This window comes from Lolium perenne, chromosome 3 (genome assembly GCF_019359855.2).
Source record: "Lolium perenne isolate Kyuss_39 chromosome 3, Kyuss_2.0, whole genome shotgun sequence".
Taxonomy (NCBI): domain Eukaryota; kingdom Viridiplantae; phylum Streptophyta; class Magnoliopsida; order Poales; family Poaceae; genus Lolium; species Lolium perenne.
In genome coordinates, this window is record NC_067246.2 from 169175681 (window position 1) to 169184670 (window position 8990).

Here is an 8990-nt window from a genome sequence, read left to right on the forward strand (position 1 = left end):
TCCTCTCCAAGCCAGGGACGAGAGGAGGAAAAACGCCACTGCCATCACCGTCCTCGCCATGGCGCCGCCGCCCCAGAGCACCCCTCGCTGAACCGAGGGCACCAGAAGATCCGCCTCGTCGCCCTCTTCATCCCCGTGCAAGGAATCGATCCGGGGCTCTTCCAATCGACGGTAGTTTCGCCGATACCGTCTCCGAGCCCGGAGGTAAAAGCTTCGAGGACGGCCGCCATACGCCTCCTCCGCCCGCGCTGAGCACTTCTACACCTTCCTGGTGAGTTTGCGCACCTCCCAGGTGTCTCCTCGGACCTCCTGCCCCTCCCATTCGATACGTCGGCGTTGACCGCCGTTCTTCCCCGCAGGCACCCGTCATCGTCGTTGCTCCGGTGTCTCCTCGGCTCCAAATCCTCCACGGGCCGACTCCCCTCCGTCTCCCGCGTCGAACGTGACCACTCCCGCGCCCCCGCTCGCTCTGGTTGACCAGATCCGTCCCCGACCAGAGCCTCCGCCATGCACGTTTTGCCTGAGCTCCGCGTCTGCTGTTTCATCTTGTCGTGTACCTTTTTCCATTCAACAAACGTGCAGCAGCGTAGTGGTAATCTCCTTTCCCTTAACCATCAGATCCCGTGATCAAATCTCACGGGAGGCGAATTAACCCAGCCTTTTTTCTGTGGATCAGATCCAGCTTGTTGGGCCTTGACCCAGATCCTCCGACGCAGCCCGCCTCCCCATGCGCCCTGCTCCTATCCGTCGCCGCTTGCAGGCCAGTTGCGGCCCAGTTCTTCCCCGACGTAGAACCAGGCCAGATCCGGCCCATCGTCCCTCTCTGGTTATTCCTTGTCCTTTTCTTTTTACATGAAATGTTTAAACTTGTAAAAATCATATCTCTCAAACTATAGCTCGAAATAAAATGTTTTATATATGAAAATTGATCAGAAAAATTCAATGAACATGAATATGACATCCATTCATTTGTTTGCATTTCGCATCATGTCGTGACGTGATAGTTCATGCATACCACCTAACATATATGCGGAGTATTTCGGACGCCAACTAGGGTTTTCCCCGCTCCGCTTAAATTTGAAGTAGCGCACCCTTGCCATGATATGCCATGCTAACAACCACTTAATTTTGGCGGTACAAATACAACTCCAACCTAATTTGTTTGTTCGGAGTTCCGATTCCGATTAATATGGATAAGTTGCATCGCATCATATCTGCCATGTCATGCATATCATCTTGCTCATGCCGATTCTTCTTTATCCGTAGTTGTAAGAATTGCATATGTTGTGTGTGTTCCAGCATTTGCTTCTTCCCGGATAGGATCGCGAAGTGGTGTTGTGAGTTACGACAAGTTCTCCGGATGTCCCTCGGCAAGCTTTAACAGGCAAGCATTTCCCCTGTACTTCTGCCCCTGCAGAAGTCGCTCACCTATTTTATTTTGCCTTCTCCCTCATGCTATCCTTAAGTTGCGTTCTTGTCACGTGTCCCTTCCACTTGTTACCTCAAGCAGCCTATATTGACTCCACCAACCACCTACAGCTATTGTTTGGTTATCGGGTCTGCCTTGCGAGTCGTAGTGCCTGCTAGTGTTGTTTTATCTCGTTACCGTTGTTGTTATCTTATCGGGATATGTTGGGCTGTTGGGAGGTTATCACATGTTATATCCGTTGTTGGAGATACACATGCTTCACTTATTTGTTAACAACTAAAATTGTAAGCAGAGGCATCTGTGAGCCCCTTTGCGAAAGCATCGGAACTTTGACTTGCTAATGTCCCCTAGGACCCGAGTTCTTGTTATCTGTTCCGAGATTGAGCGCTCTACCCATGCGTGGGGACGATTATTGGGATCCCCCTCACCCATTACCTTTTCTCAAGTCAGTTGAAAAGGGGCCACAACCTTGGTTTTATTTGCCTATGCCATGTATGCCTTGCTTTACTTACTCTTGCCTTCGGGTGTTTACTTCCTGTTGCCTTCGGGTGTTCATATTCTGTACTGTACCCCGCAGGACGTTTAGCGAAGCGTGTGGTTTGCACGCCTAGCCGCCGACGCAAACCCTGAGTCCGTCTCGGAGTACGGCCGGACTTCGTCACGGGTAGCTTAGTCGGGTGGCCCCCCTAGACTTTCTTGTTGAACTGGGAACGGTCTTGTTGTGAGACATCCACCTGTCGTAAGTGGGTCGAGCATGCGTATGGTTACATTTGGGCAACCCCTGCAGGGTGTACATCTTATCGATAAGCCGTGTCCGCGGTTATGGACGAGGGAATTGTATAGCTTGATCATAGAACGACTTACACCGTTATCTTGTTACTAATAATCTGATAATAACTTGTGTAGTAATATAGCCTTACTACAACCGTTACCCAATAAAACTTGTCCACCGTTGAGTGCCTTTTACATTGCCTCTTCGCAATTGTTGGAGGGGATATGTGTAATCGGCTGGGTTATGTTTGTGTAGTATTTTATCTGTTACCTTATGCGCTCTCTCACCTTCTCTGATTAGACGAATGTTGTAGAGTGTCTCTATAGGTTTTTAGTGCTTGCGCTGCCGCTTAACTCCACCATATTGCCTATGACGTTCCTCTTGCGTCCTCTAAGTCCCCTGCGTGCCTCAAGTACAAAGGACGACTGGTTGACGAATGCTTTATACGTCTTGAAGTCTTGTTAAGTACGAACCCGTACTTATTGCTGCTTCTACGGGATATAACTGGGTTGGTATGAAGATATGTTCGATGAAGACGACGTTAGCAAGGTTACCCTTCCGGCTTGGCCTGGGCAGGGTTATGGACGCCACTGGTTATCTTCAGGACTCTTAGTCCAATTTGTATCTTGTCCGTACTCGGATGTATTCGATCTTCTGTATGATTTGGATCTTTGTATTGTATATTTGTATCTTGACTCGTTGGAGTCGTTGTTGTAATATATGTATCTTGTGGGCTCTATTGTAATCCTGTTGTAATGTTACCGCTCGTGTTAATTCCTCTGGCATCACGTGTGTGATTTTTCACGCACGTCGTGTCGGAGGGCGTCTCTGAATCGATATCGTGCGGATTTCGGCGGGATCGCTGGAATCCTCATGGTACCGGTTCTGGGGCGTCACACACCTCAAACAGGATAATCAAACCTGGTTATGAGTCTTATCAGCCGGTAGTAGCAGCCCGGCAGTTTGGTCTTGGGCAGGTGTCTCCCCGCTTCTTCCTCCACCACTTAACAGAGAGCAGAGCTGATTTGCCCGATGTCCTCACCGGTCAGAGGTGTTACTCTTTATTTGATGCTCTGGCCATCCCAGTCCCTAACAACCTCTCTTTCACCTCATCAACCGATGGTTTTGAGACCTGGTGGTCAATGTGGAAAACTCATGCCTTCGGGAGAGCTCTGGGACCGTTGCTGAAACAACTTGATGCTGAATATGATATCCCTGCAGAACAGGTACCACCACTCGCAAATTTTCTTGAAGTGGCTTACAATGATTTTGATAACCTTGCTCTGTCTCCTTGCAGCAACAAGATGGTCCAGAACATGCACATGATGACGGCTCCCCCTTTGAATTCCTCCCACCAGCTCCGGTGGTCCTCTTCTGCAAAAGCTCGCCACCCTTGAAAAAGGTTGTGACGCAGAGCCAGCCGATTTCACCAAAATCGGCTTCCAAGAGCAAAGTATCTCCCGGGCCAGCTGCCCCCCGAGCCCCAGTCAAAGCGAGAACGGCGGTGAGGAAAGTAGCTGCCAGGAAAACTTTGAAGCGCCGGATTCCTTCTCCTGATCAAGAGAGCTTGCACGTACGTTGATCCATGCCTTGACTGATTTCATCTATCCTTATAGGCTTCTGCAAGCATGCTTGTGCTTACTAACTCTACTTTTATAGGCCTCCACTGAAGACAACTCCATCGAGGAAACACAATCCAGTCGAGGGGATTCGAGCTCGAGCAACTTTGGGAAAACCACCACGCAGAGCCAGCCAGATTTGCCACCATCGGCTTCTAGGAAAAGGTCAGTTCCTGAACCTGCTGCTCCCAAGCTCCAATCAAAGCAGGGCAGGGCGGTCTACGCACAAAAATCCGATGCATCAAGAGAGCTCGAAAGGAACCGCAAGCCCCTTCATCAAACCAAGAGGCTTCAAATGTAATTACCCTCCATACTCTCCCCGGCTCATATTTCATGCTAACCCATCGCTGCTCGCATCGGCTAACCACTTCCTTTGTAGACTGATGACACTTCTAGTGGGGGAGTCGAGGAAGTACTGAAGCCCTTCGCAAACCTGGATCTAGCAACCTCTAAAGGTGTCGTAGACAAGGTTGCCAACTTGGCCAAGCCCACAGCAGAAACACAAGAACCGATTACTTCATCATTGGCTGTCCCTCTGGTCTTAGGAGAGGTATACTCCTTTTGTTTGGCTTACCCTTCCCTTTTGCTGTATACTGACGCTGTTTATGTTTGTCAGAGTTGTGACCTCTCGGGCTTGCTAACGTTCGACCCTGAATCCATCGAACCAGCTCCTTCTACGGCATGCGATGAACCACGACCCAGCGCTGTCCTGCGTCAATTCCAGCGTCTCAAAGCCCTGCTTTCCTCTTCGATCGAGACATTGGTCGAAGACCCCGAGGAAGTGAAGATCGTCCTTGAAGAAATCCAGCACCACCTCCCGGTAACGTTGCAGGTGAAACTTTGGCCAGTTGTGACTCTGTCTGCCTACAGGTCAAGGGTGAAGTTAGCTCGTCAGAGAATCGATCTACGCCACGCCCAACTTCCGTTGAAAGCCGATATTGCAGACAAATGTCAGCGGCTCAATGAGAAAAAGGCGGCCTTAGATGCCAAAACTGACACCTCTGTCAGCACCGCCGAACTTGAGACCTTGCGAAAGGAATTGGAGGACCTTGAAGAAAGGGTCCGGGCAACCAAACAGCTTATTCACGATAAGGAAGCTCTTATTGCCCGCTCCCAAGAAGAAGCAGAAGGCCTCAAAGCTCAACTGAAAACTGATCTAGCAGAGATACGTGCCCTGAACAAACAGCTAGTGACGGGCAAGGACGAAGATGATGAGGCCGAGATCGCCGAGGTGGATCGTGTCCGTGCTGACGCCCTCCGTGCCTTCGAGGCATTCCTTCAGTAGAGCCTATCTATGTAACAGTTTGTACCTCTAGAGTCGATGGCTGCACATCGGCTTTTTAGTCTAAAGTCGATGTCTATGCATCGGCTGTACTTTGTGTCCTGTTGCTTATTTTTTTACTGGCCGATTTCATGCATCGTCCCCCATATTTCACTGTCCGTCATCCCACATACTTGGGAAATATTTCTTGAGATGCTGACCATTGACAGCCACTGGGAATTTCACACCGTTCAGCTCCTCGAGCATGTATGCGTTACCCTTTAAAACCTGGTCGACTCTGTACGGCCCGTGCCAATTTGGAGACCATTTACCATACACTGCATGCTTAGTCCCCAATGGCAATACAGCTTCCCATACCAGATCACCAACGGGAACTCCTTTGGTCTCACCTTCTTATTATATGCGCGAGCTACCTTGGCTTTGTTCTCTTTAATTTTTTCAAGCGACCAAAGTCTGAGTTCCGTTAGATCCTCAATGCTATCACTCATCAGGGCTTCATATTCTTCAGTTGTTAAATCATTCTGAAACGTAATACATCTCGACCTAGCCATAATTTCCCAGGGCAATATGGCTTCTTGTCCATAGACCAGATGGTATGGCGAGGTTTTTATTGCTCCATGACATGACATGCGATAAGCCCACAAAGCCTCTGACAATACTTCATGCCAACGTCTAGGGTGCTCGTCGACTTTCCTCTTAATCAGCTTGATAAGGCTCTGGTTGGACGCTTCAGCTTGCCCATTTGCTTGAGCATAGTATGGAGACGATCGGATCAACTTAATTCCCATGTCCTCGCAGAACTTTCTAAACTCTTTAGAATTGAAGACCGAACCTCCATCGGTCGTGATAGTCTGGGGAATCCCGAATCTATGAATGACATGTTCTTTCACAAAATTGATAACATCTTCCGATTTCACTGACTTCATAGGGACGGCCTCTACCCACTTAGTGAAGTAATCTGTAATGGCCAAAATCCACACGTGGCCTTTGCTTGATGGAGGATTGATTTTGTCGATCATATCCATGCCCCAACCTCGAAATGGCCAAGGCTTGATGATGGGGTTCATTGCTGATGCGGGTACCGTCTGGATTTTCCCAAACATCTGATACGCTTGACACCCTTTATAGTACTTGAAGCAATCCTCAAGCATGGTGGGCCAGTAAAACCCTGATCGCCTGATCAACCATTTCATCTTATGAGCCGATTGGTGAGTTCCACAGGCGCCTTCGTGTATCTCGTGTAAGAGCCGATTTGACTCGGCTGGTCCCAGACATTTGAGAAGTAACCCTTCCAAAGTCCTGTAGAACATGTCATCTCCTATAAGGACATATTTCATGGCCTTGTACCTTATCCGTTTAGGTGCCCCCCGAGCCAGATCTTTCAAGTAATTGAAGATATCGGCTCTCCAGTCATCCGGTTCTAGGAATTGTACCTGAACATCGGCTCCACCTGCTACGTCCTTGTAACCTGACGCCATCTGTGCGAGATCGTTGGCATCAGTATTTTGCGACCTCGGGATCCAATTGAAGTTTATGTACCTAAATTGTGCCATCAGCTCACGGCATTGCATCCATAATGGGAAGAGCGACTCGCTCTCGCATTTGTATTCTTCCGTGAGTTGGGAAATCACCAACTTTGAGTCTCCAAAAAGTTCCACTGCTTCTTCCCCTGCTTCCAAAAGCAACTCCATTCCCTTGTGTATTGCCTCATACTCAGCGACATTGTTGGTGCAAGGGGTAGGTAGCCTGATGGAGAAGGAATATGTTGCCCCCCGGGCGACACGAGTAGAATGCCGATGCCGCAACCATCATCGCAAGCCGATCCATCAAAAACATGGCCCATGCACGCACAGATAGTGCTGCTATATCAGTGTTGATTCGTTCAGCAATAAGATCGGCCAACGCCTGTCCCTTGACTGCTTTCGCAGGCTGATACCGGAGATCAAATTCCGATAATGCAAACATCCACTTGCCGAGTCGGCCTTTCAACACAGGAGCCGACAGCATATGTTTGATGACATCTGATTTGCAAATGATGACAATTTCTGCTGACAGCAAGATGTGACGAAGCTTGGTGCAGGTGAAAAATAGGCAGAGGCACAACTTCTCGATCTCAGGGTACCTAGTCTCTGCATCCAACATCCTTCTGCTGAGGTAGAAAGCGACTCTCTCCAGACCATCATAAACTTGCACCACCACTGAGGCGATGGAAGTGTCAGCTACTGACAAGTAAATATAGAATGGTCTGTCTTGCTGGGGCGGAACCAACACAGGTGGCTTCGTTAGATACTCTTTACTCGCTGTTGTTCTGCCCCCCAGCGAAACTCCTCATCAGATTTAATTTTTACCAGTCCCATGAACGGCTCGATTCGCCCTGACAGATTAGAGATGAACCTTCTGACGAAGTTGATTTTGCCGATGAGACACTGGAGTTCCTTCTTCGTGGTAGGTGGTTTCATTGTTTGCACTGCCTCCTGACTTTTCAGGCCGATCTCAATTCCGCGTTCATGAACTAGAAAACCCAAGAATTGACCGGCCGTTACACCAAAAGCACACTTCTTTGGATTCATTCTTAGCCCGAATTTTCTAGTTCGGTCCAGGATGCGTCGCAAATCCTCCAAGTGTCCTTCTACTGAAACAGACTTGACTACCACGTCATCAATGTAAATCTCCACCAACTTGCCGATCAGATCATGAAAGATGTAATTCATGGCTCGTTGGTATGTTGCGCCGGCATTTTTCAGTCCAAATGTCATGACTACATATTCAAACAAGCCCACCGAACTTGGTACTCTGAATGCAGTCTTGTGTATATCTTCTGGAGCCATAAAAATTTGGTTGTAACCGGCATTGCCATCCATGAAACTCAAAACTTTATGACCAGCAGCTGCATTGATCAATGTCTCTGCTACCGGCATTGGATACTCATCCTTTGGAGTGGCTCTATTGAGATCCCGAAAATCTATGGTGACGCGCCATCGGCCGTCCTTTTTCTGTACAGGTACGATACTAGAAATCCATTCAGCATACCTGCATGGCCTGATGAACCCGACGTTCAACATTTTCTCGATCTCTTTCTTGACTTCTTCTAAAATTTCGGCCTTCATCTGTCGTGCTCGCTGCTGGAACGGCCGAAATCCTTTCTTAAGGGGGAGCCGATGCTCAATGATGCTCCTGTCTAACCCGGGCATCTCTGTGTAATCCCAGGCAAAGCAATCCGGGTATTCTTTCAACAGAGCTATCATCGGGCCCCTCAGATGCGGATCTAACTTTTTGCTGATAAATGTTGGTCGTGGCTTATCCCCAGGACCAATGTCAATCTCTTCTAGCTCATCCGCCGATGTAAACCCATATCCTAGCTTTCCGTCGCCTGCTAGATCGATGCTGAACACAGGCAAAACGTATGGTGAGTATAATTTGGGCCGATTGCTGGAATCACCCCCCTTTTTGATTGCATTGCTCAATGAAGGTTTACGACTTATTTGTGCTCTACTACGGGAGGGACTTTCCCTACTACGACTACGTGACATGCTTGAGGTGAGATCATTGCTTTTTATTTTTTGGGGCCGATCGCAGGGATCGGCCTTGCCACGTACGTCCATTGACTTTGCTCTTGCTACTCTGTCAGGCCGGTGGATAAGACCAGCCTCACCCCGTTTTTTGTAGCTTCGATGCGCTCACAGCCGTCCAAACTGACTCCAGAGATCGGCTCTTGGTCTTCTACGTCCCAAATATTCATGCCAGCTATTGAGATCTCGACCGAGTCATCTGCATGAACGACCTCCACTTCATCTCCATCCCACTGTATCAGGCATTGGTGCATTGTGGATGGAATGCAGCAGTTGGCGTGGATCCAATCCCTCCCTAGCAGGACAGCGTAGGTGCTTT

General features: G+C 48.8%; 1 long non-coding RNA gene across 1 annotated transcript; it reads left to right on the forward strand.

Moving 5' to 3' along the window:
• Nucleotides 1-364: 364 nt before the first annotated feature.
• LOC139838510 (uncharacterized) lies at nucleotides 365-2962 on the forward strand. Its single transcript, XR_011755560.1, has 2 exons — nucleotides 365-826; nucleotides 1300-2962. It is a non-coding gene; the product is annotated as an uncharacterized lncRNA (long non-coding RNA).
• The last annotated feature ends 6028 nt before the right edge of the window (nucleotides 2963-8990 follow it).